The sequence below is a fragment of the Microcaecilia unicolor genome, chromosome 3 (genome assembly GCF_901765095.1).
Source record: "Microcaecilia unicolor chromosome 3, aMicUni1.1, whole genome shotgun sequence".
Classification (NCBI taxonomy): Eukaryota; Metazoa; Chordata; class Amphibia; order Gymnophiona; family Siphonopidae; genus Microcaecilia; species Microcaecilia unicolor.
The window spans coordinates 472,296,225-472,310,895 of record NC_044033.1 but is presented as its reverse complement, the minus strand read 5'-3'; the positions used below and the strand labels follow the sequence as shown (position 1 = coordinate 472,310,895).

General features: G+C 42.3%; 1 protein-coding gene across 1 annotated transcript in view; it reads right to left on the bottom strand.

Annotated features, from left to right (window-relative positions):
* ADGRB3 (adhesion G protein-coupled receptor B3) overlaps nucleotides 1-14,671 on the bottom strand; it is a 1,672,438-nt gene that overhangs the window by 954,323 nt on the left and 703,444 nt on the right. The window lies entirely within an intron of this gene.

Below are 14,671 nucleotides of genomic sequence, written 5' to 3'. Positions count from 1 at the left end.
AAAATTAGCTCTTATACCTCTCACTCTTGGCAGCAAAGCATTTTACAATACATTATTCAATTGACGTATAGCCTTATTTACTCAACTGTGTTAATATATTAGCACATATAATAGAAACATATAAATAAGTACATAAGTATTGCCATACTGGGAAAGACCAAAGGTTCATCGAGCCCAGCATCCTGTTTCCAACAGTGGCCAATCCAGGTCACAAATACCCGGCAAGATCCCAAAAATGTACAAAGCATTTTATACTGCTTATCCCAGAAATAGTGGATTTTCTCCAAGTCCATCTAATAACGGTCTATGGACTTTTCCTTTAGGAAGCCGTCCAAACCTTTTTTAAAGTCCGCTAAGCTAACCGCCTTTACCACATTCTCTAGCAATGAATTCCAGAGTTTAATTACACGTTGAGTGAAGAAAACCTTTCTCCGATTCGTTTTAAATGTACTACATTGTAGCTTCATCGCATGCCCCCTTGTCCTAGTATTTTTGGACAGCGTGAACAGACACTTCACATCTACCCGTTCAACTGCACTCATTATTTTATAGACCTCTATCATATCTCCCCTCAGCCGTCTTTTCTCCAAGCTGAAGAGCCCTAGCTGCTTTAGCCTTTCCTCATAGGGAAGTCGTCCCATCCCCTTTATCATTTTTGTCGCCCTTCTCTGCACCTTTTCTAATTCCACTATATCTTTTTTGAGATGCGGCGACCAGAATTGAACACATTATTCGAGGTGCGGTCGCACCATGGAGCGCTACAAAGGCATTATAACATTCTCATTTTTGTTTTCCATTCCTTTCCTAATAATACCTAACATTCTATTTGCTTTCTTAGCCGCAGCAGCACACTGAGCAGAAGGTTTCAACGTATCATCAACGACGACACCTAGATCCCTTTCTTGCATAAACACAAGTTAGTGCATGTTGTTTAATAAAAGCCATATTCTCAATGTGTCCTATTTACTAAGGCCCCCATATTAGAATCATTCCTACATGTAAATGACAGCATTTAAATGCCTGGAAAGGTTCAGAGGTTTAAGTGCCATTTCTGAACAGCAGCCATTTATACATGGGGAAGCTGAACACATCTAGATGGTAAGGGGGCATGAATAGGGCAGGGAGAGGTAGTGGTCTGGGCAGGCCTACAATATAGATGTGCAATCCCATTTGTATTTTAAAAAATACAATGTTGGAATATACACCTATCCTGAGGTACATCTAAGTGCAAGCTATAGGGGGCAGCTGTAAATTCCATTGTCTGGCCCCATCCTTAATGTCTGTGGCCTTCATGATCATCCCACTGCCATCTGATTTGCTCTGACAACCTCTAAAGGTAGCAGCCCCTTATGAATGTCATCCCAACCTATGGATGGCAAGACCATCCACCCACACACCACCTACACCCTACTTCAGTCGCCTCTTCCCCTCTGACAACACCGCCTGACGGCCTCTCTCCATATGCCAATCACTGCCCCCAACCACAATCATGGCATCCATCCCCATATATAACCCTCCCAATGACTTTCCCCATGACACCCCCCTGAAGGATCCCCTTCATATGTAAATTCCTGATTGCTTCCTCATGAAACCCCATGAAGGCATCCCTCCTTATATATAAACTCCTCCCACCACCACTGATTGAAGGCCTCCAAGGATTTCTCCCCACCAAATCAGGTCCAACAGCAACCCCCAATACGTGGTTCCCTCCCCTGAATCAAATTCCCCTCCTGTAGTACATATCTCCTCAAAACATCCCTGATCCCAATCCCAGCCTTCCTGGGAGTTCCTGGGGTCTAGTGAGGTGGGAGTGATGCTCAATGTGATGCTCCTGTGGTTCAAAATGGATAACTGAGACTTATAATGGTAATATCATAGTATTACAGTTTGGGTATAGGTTTCCATAGTAATTTGTCCAAATATGGAAGCCTGACCCTAGTGATAATACCACAGTATTACCACTAGAGGTCTCAGTGGCCATTGTGAGAGACCCAACTGTTGAGGCACTAATGAGTGGGGCATCACTCCCACCTCACTAGATCCTAGTGTTTCATGGTAAACTGGAGGGTAGGAGGTTCTGCCAAGGAGCTGCATTTTGACAGCTTAGACCCTTGGGGGGTTGGGCTTTGGAGATGATAACATTGGTAGTGGTTACACATGCGGAGAATATGTCATGGAGGGCTGGCATTTGGGCAGTTTGCCAGAGTGTGCTGGAATTGGTGGGGGTGGGGATTGCCACAGGAAGCTGTCATTGGGAGTAAGTTGTGAATGGAGGAGCTAGCTTTAGAGGTGTTGTGAATGGGGTTTGCTAAATCAGAATGCTCATAGTTGCGTGTAGGGGAGGGAGTTGTTGCTGCGAGAGGGTATGAATGCCTGGGGGGCCAGAGGAATTGGATATTGTAGGGTGGTTGGGAGGGTGACTGTCAGGAGGCGCTATTGTCAGTATTTACAGCTGCCTATTACAGCAGACATTTATATAAGCCACAGGGCAGCTGTAAATACCAACATCTTTTTCAGAACAGACATGAATTTCCTGGGTGAAACTGGGTGTCCATGTCTGCACTATAGGCCTACCCAGGACACCCTCTCTGTCCACCCTACTCGTGTCTCCTTGAAATCTATACATAATTAACTCCCCCACATTTGAATGGCTTCTGTTCTGAAATAGCATTTAAACGTCTTGGCCTATCTAGATCCAGCCTTATTAATGGACTTTGCATGCTTGTAATGTTGATAGTTTGGTAAATTAAATAGTGGTATCTACCAATACCAGGCAGGGATTGCTCTGAACCAGCATTTGCATGGAGGCAGGTGATAGGATATATAATAAGACTACAAATCCCTGTAATCCTGTAGTTCTTTACAATAGGCTCTTTCAGATCAAATGTCCAGTTCCCTGTTTCTTATGGGACTCTTTCTATTGGCTTGCCTTGTTCCCTAAGCTTGCTGGGCAAGTAGTCTGCAGCATATCTCCTCTGTGAGCTGAAACTGCCTATGCTGTATTCTGTTGTATGATCTTTTTAAGCTACTGTGACTCTATTAATATTTATTCAGTGTAACAATATAAACAGCAATATTATTCAGCGTGTTGCTGCTATTCTCCCAGTCTCTTTTGCATGGAGAGAGAGCTGGTTGAGAACAAACTCTCAGTTTGCAAGGCAGAAAACTCTTTTCCAGCACATCTGAACTGTAAGTTACTTTTCCTTATTTGATTACTGCATTAAAGAATTTTTTGGTTCAAGAGTTCTGAATCTTCTCATAGTGGTGGTCTATACTCTGGTTTAAACTGCAGTGAGAGGGAAGAACAGGTTTGTTAACTAATTAGTTTGCATTTGGATCATGGTTCCACACCCAAATTAGGGTGCCATATAGAATCTGGCGGTAGATCTATATCCATAGGGTCTAAGATACTTCCAGATTCAGCTCTCTAACCACATGACCCCCATCTCCTTGTCTCAGCTGTTTTTCTTCTCTGGACGCTGTTTCTCCCTTAGCGCTGCTCTTCTCCTGCACCTATCTGACCATGTTGCCCCCATAAGACTGCTTGAACCTTGAACTAGTATTATTGACACCGTCTTTCTCTTTCTCTCTCTTAGTTCGTTGCTTTGTCACCCAAACTGTTGAATGCATGTGCAATTGCTGTTACCCTCTCTCATAGGTCTCCTTGTCTCAGCTGGCTTTCTTCTCTGGACGCTGTTTATGTCTCAGTACTGCTCTCCTCCTGCACCTCTCTGACAACATGACCCCCGTAAGACTGCCAGGACCCGGAACTAATATTATTGCAACTATATTTCTCTCCCTCTTTCTCTCTGAGTTCATTGCCAGAAATGGCATGTACCATAGGTGCATGCTGCTATAACCTTTCCTCTCCTTCGCAATCTGTCCTGTCTCAAGCTCTGAGCTGCTTCTTTCCCATTGGCCAGCACCAAAGTGTCATGGACATTCCCCTTTGGGCATACCCCAAAGGCATGTGCCTGCAGCTGCTGGCTGCCACCATAGCACTCTTAAGTACCTCTATGTGGGCCTGATGATGTCTCACAAGGGTGGAGCAACTACAGCATATAGACTTCTTTCTACCTCCAATCTCTCACTGTGTCTTGATTGTATTTTGCAGTTTACATTAATTGGAGGAGAAGTTTGTTAATCCTAGAGCCGTGAATGTCCTGTGCTAATCAGCAAACTATATCTGGAAAGTGAAATAAAGTTTTAGCTGTGAAGATGCATGGAGATCTGTATTTTAATCAAGACTAGGCTATTAACACTGTAAGAAACCTTGCCGTGCTACCATAAATGGTAACGATTATTCTCTCTCTTCTTTGTTGGCTGTTGAATGTAGTGTTTGAGTATATGACTAGAAAAAAACCTAAAATGTGTCTTTGAGTTAGCTTTTGAAGAGCAACAACTCCTAAATGGGTAGGATATCTGGATTCTGTTCTAATGAAAAGCAAACTATTACTATTTCTTTTATCACTGTTGGTAAGATGTATAACATCCTTTGTAGATTAGTGTATGACTTCCATTTGAAGCTCAGTTATTATTCAGTCCTGGCAGAACTGAAAACTAATCTTGGAAATTAGGCCAGATCACTCATTGCCTGATTACAAGGAACCTGGTGTGAAATCACATCTCCAAATTATAGGATATTGAAAATCCTAAAAGAAGGAAGAAAAAAACTGAATAGAGAGGAGAGAGTGCAAGGAGGGAAACGGTGAAAAAATTAGAAAAAAACATTCATTAAGGGAGAAGATACAAACAAAGTAATGGGTAAATAAAAAGAAAAAAAAGGAAGCAATGTAAAAGTGAAATTAAATAAATAATTTGATGGGGGAAAAGTGAGAGAAAAATAAGGTATGGAAAAGAAAAGCAGGAGAGGTGACAAGAAACTAGAGAAGGGGAAAAGAAGATGTTGAAAGAAGAAATAGGAAGATGAAAGCAAAATATGAAAGAGCAGAGAAGGAGGATAAAGAGGAAAGGAGCAGGTATCAGAGAAAACAAAGCAGGGAGATAAAAATTATGGAAAATGAAATAAAGCAGTAGAACGAACTAAAATATACTATGGAACTTATTTCCAAAAGGAAAAAAAAATAAGGGGGACAATTTTGAGCTGGCAGCATTGGTGCAAAGATCATGGATAGTTTGCACCTGCAGCCATGAACAAATTTTAAAGGCAAAGTATCAATACATATTCAATTTGTAACTATCATGGTCAAAAGGTGTGTGTGAACAATTGCACCTACTTTATGATAGAGACTGCTTCCTCTCGATGCAGCTAAAAATATGCATGGTTTATAATGTTTAGAAATAATGAAGGTAGACATTTCCCAGGAAGCCAATTAACATGGTTAAAATGCTTTACAATTGCATCAATCTCCTTCAAAATGGCCCTCTAAATGTTGTAAATAACTATCAAATAATGAATACAATGAAGCTATCCTCAAACAGTGAGAATAACCTGAGCTGGAGCTGATACCATGGTCTTCAAATGATGTTCTCAATCTACACTCCTTAATTCCTTCATTTATGATATCGCCATAAAACCTGAATGTCAATTATAGCCTGCTGCTGTACACTTGAAATAGTTTATGTTACACATTATTATTATTTATAGATGATACAAACTTATGTATCAGAGCAAACAACTATCACATATGAGTCACAAATTTTCTTAATAACATTGCCAGCTTAATGCGTCTGCTAAATTCAAAACATAACAAAGTTGATGACTTTGGACATGTTAATGTCTTATTCAATAGGAAGAACTCAAGCTATTGAATCTTTTTGGATAAGGAGAGAAGAGGAACAGATGAAAAACTTTCTAGTGATGTGTGCTCGTTGAAGCCTGTTCAGCTAAAATAAATAACTACTTCTAATTATACATAATTAGTGAGGAAGCTTATCAAAAATGATGGGCTAGAATTAGATTGCACTTATCCCTACTGACCATGTAGACATAAGCCCACACTATACTTCTCAATGAAACATGGAAACACTGTTGATTCCAACCCAAACCCATCTAGCCTGGGACTGTCTCTTACCCCTGGGTCCACCATAGTCTACAGGAGCAGGGGCAATACCCAATTACTCCTATCCTGTTGGCTGCAATATTCAAGAGGGCATCGGCTAAACCACAATTTCTCTGTATCCTAGGGCCTTCTCCAAAGCATGCTGAAAACCACACATGAAACACAAAACTGGAAATATATATTGGCACTTTTACTAATCTATGCTAAGCAGTTAGCACAGGTGTTAGCCTTGACTATTCCTTATGCTCCAGTACACTTACTTCACTCTATCACTGACTTTCACCTTGTACTTCCAAGTCCTAAATCTGCCCAACTTGAATTTACTCATCACCATGTCTTCTTCTTTATTGCCCCTTTCTTTTGGAACTCTCTTCCTTTGACTGTCAGGGATAAATCTTCATTTAAAAATGTTAAAACTGTGCTGAAAACATGGCTGCTTCAACCAGTCGACAACACAAATACCTGAGAGGGGTTACTACTCACGAGGCCTTCAATGACCTTTTTTCCATCCTTTACCCAATTATGCCCTTTCTTTCCCTGATCCCTATAGTTTGTATGTTTGATCCCTGCTTGTTATTGTATGAATTAGGTACATCTCTCCTATCTAAAAATGGAGTTCTTTTCCCACTTTTAATTTTGATTTTATATCATTTTATGTACACCCCTCAGGTCTGATTGTTAGTTTAAGCGATATATTAAATTCTAATAAATAAATTAGTGCAGATACACATTAATGGCTACCACATGTTAAAAATAGCCAGCGAGGTAGGGAGTTGTATACTAGTGATTAGCACATGTTATCTACAGCAGAGCCCATAGGAATAAAATATATCCTTAATGTTTAGAGTAGGTTGAGGTGGAATCTGGGTAGGTCATGGGCAGAAATGGGATGGAGCTAGACTTGACCAGAGAAGTTACTGCTGGTTAATTGTCAAGGCTGCTGGTTGCACTGAATGCCACATCAGGAGGTGGTGTTAAGTGCAACTCTAGTACTGGCAGCAGGTGTCGTGGTTCCATAGGTATGAAGATAAGATCCTGTTGCAGAAATCACTCCCCTCCCCACCCTTTGAAGCATATCCTTCCTCTCCCCTCTACCCCCTGAAGCACATCCTTACAATCTCCCTGATCCACACCTCCACCCTCCAAAGTACATACTTAATCCCCTCCTACCCCTTACATCCCAAAGACTCCCCCCCCCCCATACATACCATGGAGTTTCCTGATGTCTAGGGTTTAAGTGCAGGATTAATCCCCAGTAACTACTGCCCTCTGCAGTGCTGGATTCAAAATTGCAGACATATTGGCAGTATCTTTATAGTACTACTCCTATCTGTCAATCTGACAAATAAGGGCAATCACTCCTTGTTCGTCAGATTGATCCCTTGTGGTAGGATCAAAGACTACTGCTAGGAATCACAGTTGTCATTTTGAACCTGGTGCTAGAGAGGGAAAGAGTAACTGAGGATTGTTCCTGCTCATAGACTCTAGACATCAGGGAAGACTAGGTTGGGAACTACAGCCTGGATAGTCTGACCTCTGTGGTAGGTAAATTAATGGAAATACTTCTAAAAAAGAGAATGAGGCTTTGGGAATCCAATGGGTTGCAGGACACAGGGAAGCATGGTTTCATTAGTGGCAGGTCTTGTCAGACAGAGATTTGGATCGAGGTGGAGAGCTAGATGTGGTGTAATTAGATGTTAGCAAAGCCTTTGCCATAGTTCCATATAGATGACTTACAAATAAACTGAGTACCCTTAGTATGGGCCCTAAAATGACTATGACCTGGTTGAGTGGAAGATGACAGAAGGTAGTAGTAAATGGAACTCACTCAGAGGAAAAGGATGTTACAGTGTTATGCTGTAAGGTTCAGTTCTTGGGCTGGTTCTTTGTAACAGTCTTGTAAATGATATTGTGGAAGGGCTATATGGTAAGGTTTGCCTCTTTGCAGATCATATCTGATGGTGTGGATAACATGAGGAGGGTCCTAGCAAAGCTTGAAGAATGATTTGGAATTTGGTAGCTAAGAATTAATGGTAAAAACATGCAGGGTGAAGGGATCAATGCAGTTTAAGGGATGACGAATCTCTGTGCTTTAAAGAGGATCGGGACTTTGGTGTGATCATATGTGATGATCTTAATCTGGCCAAAGAGGTAGAAAAGGTAATGGCAAAAGCCATAAGGATGCTGGGGTGCATAGGGAAAGGAATGACTAACAAGAAAAAGGAGATAATAATGCCACTGTATAAGTCTCTGGTGAGGCCTCATTTAGAATACTGTGTACAATTCTGGAGATCACATCTTCAAAAACATATACACTGGATGGATTCAAATATACACAGGGTGGATTCAATTAGGAGTGCAGCTACTAAACTGGTCAGTGGTCTTCCTCATAAAGAGTATGGGGACAGACTTAATTTCAATATGTATACTTTGGAAGAAAGGCAGGAGAAGGGAGATATTCTAGAGATGTTTAAATACCTACATGGAATAAATGCACAGATGGTGAGTCTCTTTCATTTGAAAGAAAGCTCCGACATGAGGAGTCATAGGATAAAGGTGAAAGGGGACAAACACAGGAGTAATCTATGAAAATACCTCTTCACTGAAAGGGTGGTTAATTTGTGGAATTGTCCCCCAGGTTTCACTCTATTTTACTCTCAACATATTTTATCCAAAACAAGTCAACTAACTCTGAGTTTGTTGTTACTTCTTAGTCAAAATCACCATGGAGAAGGAGGAGTAGCCTAGTGGGTAGTACAGTAACCCGAGACCCTGGGGAACTGAGTTCAGTTCCCACTGCAGCTCCTTGTGACTCTACTTGCCCCAGATACAAATAAGTACCTGTATATAATATGTAAACCCAGGGTCGTGCCAACATGGTAAGCGGGGTAAGCACCGCAGGGGGGCTTCTGCCTTCAAGGGCACACCTGCGGTGCTGCGCCGCCATACCGCTTGGGGGTTTAAATGTTTACTTTACCTCGGTCGCAGCGTTCTCATCATTTCAAAACCCTGCCTGTCTCTAGCTTTCCCTCTCTTCGTGAGTTCGTTCCTTCAGAGTCCCGCCGTCGAGGAAATTACGTCAGAAGGCGGGACTCTGAGGCTGAACGAACTAATTCCCTGCATTTGCACAGGAAAGGGGATTACTTTAGTCTGAATCCATCCCTGCAGCTTCTGAACTGGGTGGGGAAACAGAAGGGAAATGTCTGTACTGGTAAGACATTATTTTCTAATCCTTTCTATTCATAGCATCGGAGCTTAAAGGAGCAGGATTTCCAGTGCAGCTGTTCCTACCCATCTCTTCAAACACAGTGCACAATATTTAAGAAAACAGAGCTCTGTTTGTAACCTATTAGAGGTGTCTCACAGAGGCCATATTAAGCAGGGTCCCCTAGTCTCTCTGATGCCATGGTAAAGGGTGCATAATCCGGCCTTTACAACTGAATAGGGGCAGGGAGGACCCAGAGGAATCCAGGATCTAGGAGGTGGATGCAAGTAAGATTTTACAGTCTCTTCATGAAAACCCCCTCTTGCCATGGTTTGATTCAGCTGGCAGAAGGAAAGAATTACTATACCTTGGCCCCTTCTCTCTCTGCTGCTCAAGATCAGGCTGGTGTTTTGAATTGTTGCTGCAGTGAGGTGCCCCCCTGTGATTCAAAGCATCAATGAGAACCTGAGCAGCATCCCACAAAGATACCTAAGACAGCAGTCTGGGGAATAGGGAAAAGTGAGGAGAATCAAGGTTCGTGGACTGTGGCAGTGAGGAGGGCATGGGAGAATCAGAGAGGAAAAGCTAGTGGGAGATGGGTTTTGGTTGGAGAATGAGGAGGATTAGCTGGAAGTGAGAGTGATTGAATTGGAGGGGGAGAAGAAGGTGTTTGAGGAACCACAGGGGATCAGGTTCAGGTTTCTTTTATTTGATATACTGTTAAGGGTATATACCATCATAGCGGTTTACAACATTAATAACAGGAGAAACATAATAAGAAGGGAACTACAATATATGTAAAGGACAGTCAGAAAGGTATAGACTGGGAAGGGAGAAGAAAGAACACAGAGGGATTATTGCATAGCTGGGCAGGGGAAGAGGAGCTGGGGAATGGGTTGGAAAGTGAGAAGGAAATGGAGAATACAACTAGGATAAGCTTATGGGTAAGAAGGAGCTGGGCCTAGGGGCATGTATATGTGTGAGAGAAGAGATTTACAGAGCTAATGGCTGGTAGGCTTTGAGGGGTGAGTAAAGAGGGCAGAGATCCTCTTCTTCCTGTGTCTTTTCTCCACGTCTCTGGTTCTTATTCCACTCTCCTTCCCCTTTTGGTAGCGTGGCTCAGAGCTGGCTGCAGGACCTCATAGAAATGTGGCAATGCTAACATGCAAATACATTCCTATATGCACGTTATCATTTAAAGCGCGTTAAAAACGCTAGCGCACCTATAGCACACCTTTGTAAACACATGCGAGAAAGTGTAACCCCTCTGTTTACAAAGTGAATAGGCTGCATCGGCAGTACCACACCGCCAGCCTAAACCAAACAGATATATAATCATATTTAATGAGACAGTGATAACTATTGGAGCAAAGAATAAGTGAGAGTGTAAAAGCCACCAAAGTGGATCTACATATTTGAAGTTGTTTTGCAGCAGTGAAACCAACTCTTAAAAGCAAATCATATCAGTTTAGCGCACAGCATATATTTCAACCACAATAGTGACAGTGTGCCATAATAAAAGCATAAAGAGAAGCACTGAAAGGAAGCACATACAGGACATGTAGTGCTGCATCGATTCCAACATTCATTTCTCAATTTTTATGTTTTAAAAAAGATCATTTTTGCAGGTTTTAGCATTTTTAGAAATGAGTCAAAAATATTTATATATAATTGATTCTCTCATTTAAGCAGTCTTTTGATCTTTTTTTTTCAGCCTTTTTAAACAGGCTTCTACAGGTACTTTACTGTTAAACGAGGAGGTCTATTATTTATTTATTTTATTTCTTTGTTACATTTGTATCCCACATTTTCCCACCTATTTGCAGGCTCAAAGTCACCAGACAACAAAGGTAGAAAAATTCATTGTATTTTCATTATAGCATTTGGAGTATGTCCACTTTGATAATCAAGTGTTCAACGTTAAAAGTTTATATTTATTTACTTATTTATGGCATTTTATGCTAGACGGGGGGGGGGGGGGGGGGCGCCAACTGATAGTCTGCAGGGGAACACCAGAGACCCTAGACACGGCCCTGTGTAAACCACTTTGATTGTAACCACAGAAAGGTGGTATATCAAGTCCCATCCCCATCCATTTACATTACTCTATTTACAAATAGGTCACATTTACATCTGCCCATCTGATTAGCTCAAGGAAATTACATCCAATAACAAACAATTACAATAAAATTACAAGTCTGAAACAATCATTACTAATGGGTCTACTGCATCACCTTAGAATGTTGAGCAAAATATAACTTAAAATGAATGACCCCCCAATATTTAAAACCATTTAAGTGGCCAGGAATGGCTCCTGGCCGGTTAAATAACACTTAACTGGCTATTCGGCAATATTCAGTGGGAGATTGCCAGTTATCACCTGCTAAATATCGCTGGTTAGCGCTTACCCCCTAGGGTCCCTTTTACAAAAGCAAATTAGCATTTTTAGCACAGGCTAAAAATAAGCGGAAGCTAAACACTAGAGATGCCCATCAGGCTTATTTTCGAAAGAGAAGGACGCCCATCTTTCGACACAAATCGAGAGATGGGCATCCTTCTCCCAGGGTCACCCAAAGCGGCATAATCAAAAGCTGATTTTGGGCGTCCTCAACTGCTTTCTGTTGCAGGGATGACCAAAGTTCATGGGAGCGTGTCGGAAGCGCAGAGAAGGCGTGACTGGGGTGTGCCTAACACATGGGCGTCCTCGACTGATAATGGAAAAAAGAAGGGCGTCCCTGACGAGCACTTGGACGACTTTACTTGGTCCTATTTTTGTTAAGACCAAGCCTCAAAAAGGTGCCCGAACTGACCAGAATGACCACCGGAGGGAATTGGGGATGACCTCCCCTTACTCCCCCAGTGGTCACTAACCCCCTCCCACCCTCAAAAAAAAAACCTACAGAGGAAATTGGAGGGTCATGGGATAGGAGTAAAAGTCCAATTGTGGATTAAAAACTGGTTGAAGGATAGGAAACAGAGAGTGGGATTAAATGGGCAGTATTCACAATGGAGAAGGGTAGATAGTGGGGTTCCTCAGGGGTCAGTGCTAGGACCGCTGCTTTTTAATATATTTATAAATGATTTAGAGATGGGAGTAACTAGCGAGGTAATTAAATTTGCTGATGACACAAAGTTATTCAAAGTCGTTAACTCACGACAGGATTGAGAAAAATTACAGAAGGACCTTACAAGACTGGGAGACTGGGCGGCTAGATGGCAGATGACGTTTAATGTGAGCAAGTGCAAGGTGATGCATGTGAGAAAAAAGAACCCGAATTATAGCTACGTCATGCAAGGTTCCACGTTAGGAGTTACGGACCAAGAAAGGGATTTGGGTTCATCGTCGTCGATAATACACTGAAACCTTCTTCTCAGTGTGCTGCTGCGGCTCGCAAAGCGAATAGAATGCTTCGTATTATTAGGAAAGGTATAGAAAACAGGTGTGAGGATGTTATAATGCCGTTATATCGCTCCATGGTGCAGCCGCACCTTCAGTATTTTGTTCAATTCTGGTCGCCGCATCTCAAGAAAGATATAGTGGAACTGGAAAAGGTGCAGTGAAGGGCGACTAAAATGATAGCGGGGATGGGACGACTTCCCTATGAAGAAAGACTAAGGAGGCTAGGGCTTTTCAGCTTGGAGAAGAGATGGCTGAGGGGAGACATGATAGAGGTATATAAAATAATGAGTGGAGTTGAACAGGTGGATGTGAAGCATCTGTTGACGCTTTCCAAAAATACTAGGACTAGGGGGCATGCGATGAAACTATAGTGTAGTAAATTTAAAACAAATCAGAGAAAATATTTCTTCACCCAACGCGTAATTAAACTCTGGAATTCGTTGCCGGAGAACGTGGTGAAGGCGGTTAGCTTGGCAGAGTTTAAAAAGGGGTTAGACGGTTTCCTAAAGGACAAGTCCATAAACCGCTACTAAATGGACTTGGGAAAAATCCACAATTCCAGGAATAACATGTATAGAATGTTTGTACGTTTGGGAAGCTTGCCATGTGCCCTTGGCCTGGATTGGCCGCTGTCATGGATAGGATGCTGGGCTTGATGGACCCTTGGTCTTTTCCTAGTGTGGCATTACTTATGTACTTTTACAAATATTTTTTGCCAGCCTACTACTACTACTACTACTATTTAGCATTTCTATAGCGCTACAAGGCATACGCAGCGCTGCACAAACATAGAAGAAAGACAGTCCCTGCTCAAAGAGCTTACAATCTAATATGCCAGCCTCTGTGCCAGCCTCAACTGTCATACCCAGCTTCTTCACAGCAGTATGCAGGTCCCTGGAGCAGTTTTAGTGGGTGCATTGCACTTCAGACAGCGATCCTTGGCCCATCACCCCCTACCTGTTACACTTGTGGTGGTAAATGTGAGCCCACCCGAAACCCACTGTACCCAAATGTAGGTGCCCCCCTTCATCTCTTAGGGCTATGGTAGTGGTGTACAGCTGTGGGTAGTGGTTTTTTTTTTTTGGGGGGGGTTGGGGGGCTCAGCACACAAGCTAAGGGAGCTATGCACCTGGGAACAATTTATGAAATCCACTGCAGTGCCCCCTAGGGTGTTCAGTTGGTGTCCTGGCATGTCAGGGGGTCCAGTGCACTACGACTGCTGGCTCCTCCAATGACCAAAGGGCTTGCATTTGGTCGTTTCTGAGATGGGCGTCCTCGGTTTCCATTATCGCTGAAAATCGGAGACGACCATCTCTAAGGACGACCATCTCTAAGGTCGACCTAAATTTCGCCATTTGGGCGTCCCCAACCGTATTATCGAAATGAAAGATGGACGCCCATCTTGTTTCGATAATACAGGTTTCCCCACCTCTTCACCAGGTCGTCCTGCGAGGACGTCCTCAGAAAACTTGGGTGCCCCTTTTGATTATGCCCCTCCATATATACCAAAGATTCTACCATGCCTTTTTAAAAGACCCTCCCCTAGAGATCTGTGCCAAAATCCAAGTTTATTCTATAACAATGTGCATAATGTAATTGGCTTAACAGCCAATTAGCATTAACAGTTGTTAACAAGCAATAATGAGCACCAATTGGCATTAATTAGAATTTATGTGCACCACTCCCAAAGTGTATTCTGTAATGCACTGTACCTAAATTTTAATGTGCGTAGGCAAAAAGGGGTGTGGTTTTGGGTGGGAAAATGGGCATTCCATAGGCATTTCAAAATTTACAAGCATTGTTATAGAATATAGCCCTCTCCCCCTAAATCTCCATGCTGGGATTTGCACCTTGTTTTCATTGGTTTAAATGGAGGCATGTAGTTTTAGGCACTATGATACCAAGTAATCATATTCTAAATACCACGCCTAAATCTATGTGCCGCCTATATGTTTTCTGGGTAGATTTTCTAGGTGCCATATATAGAATCTGACCCTTAGCAGATAACTGGTTATATCGAGCAATATAACTATCTATGTACTA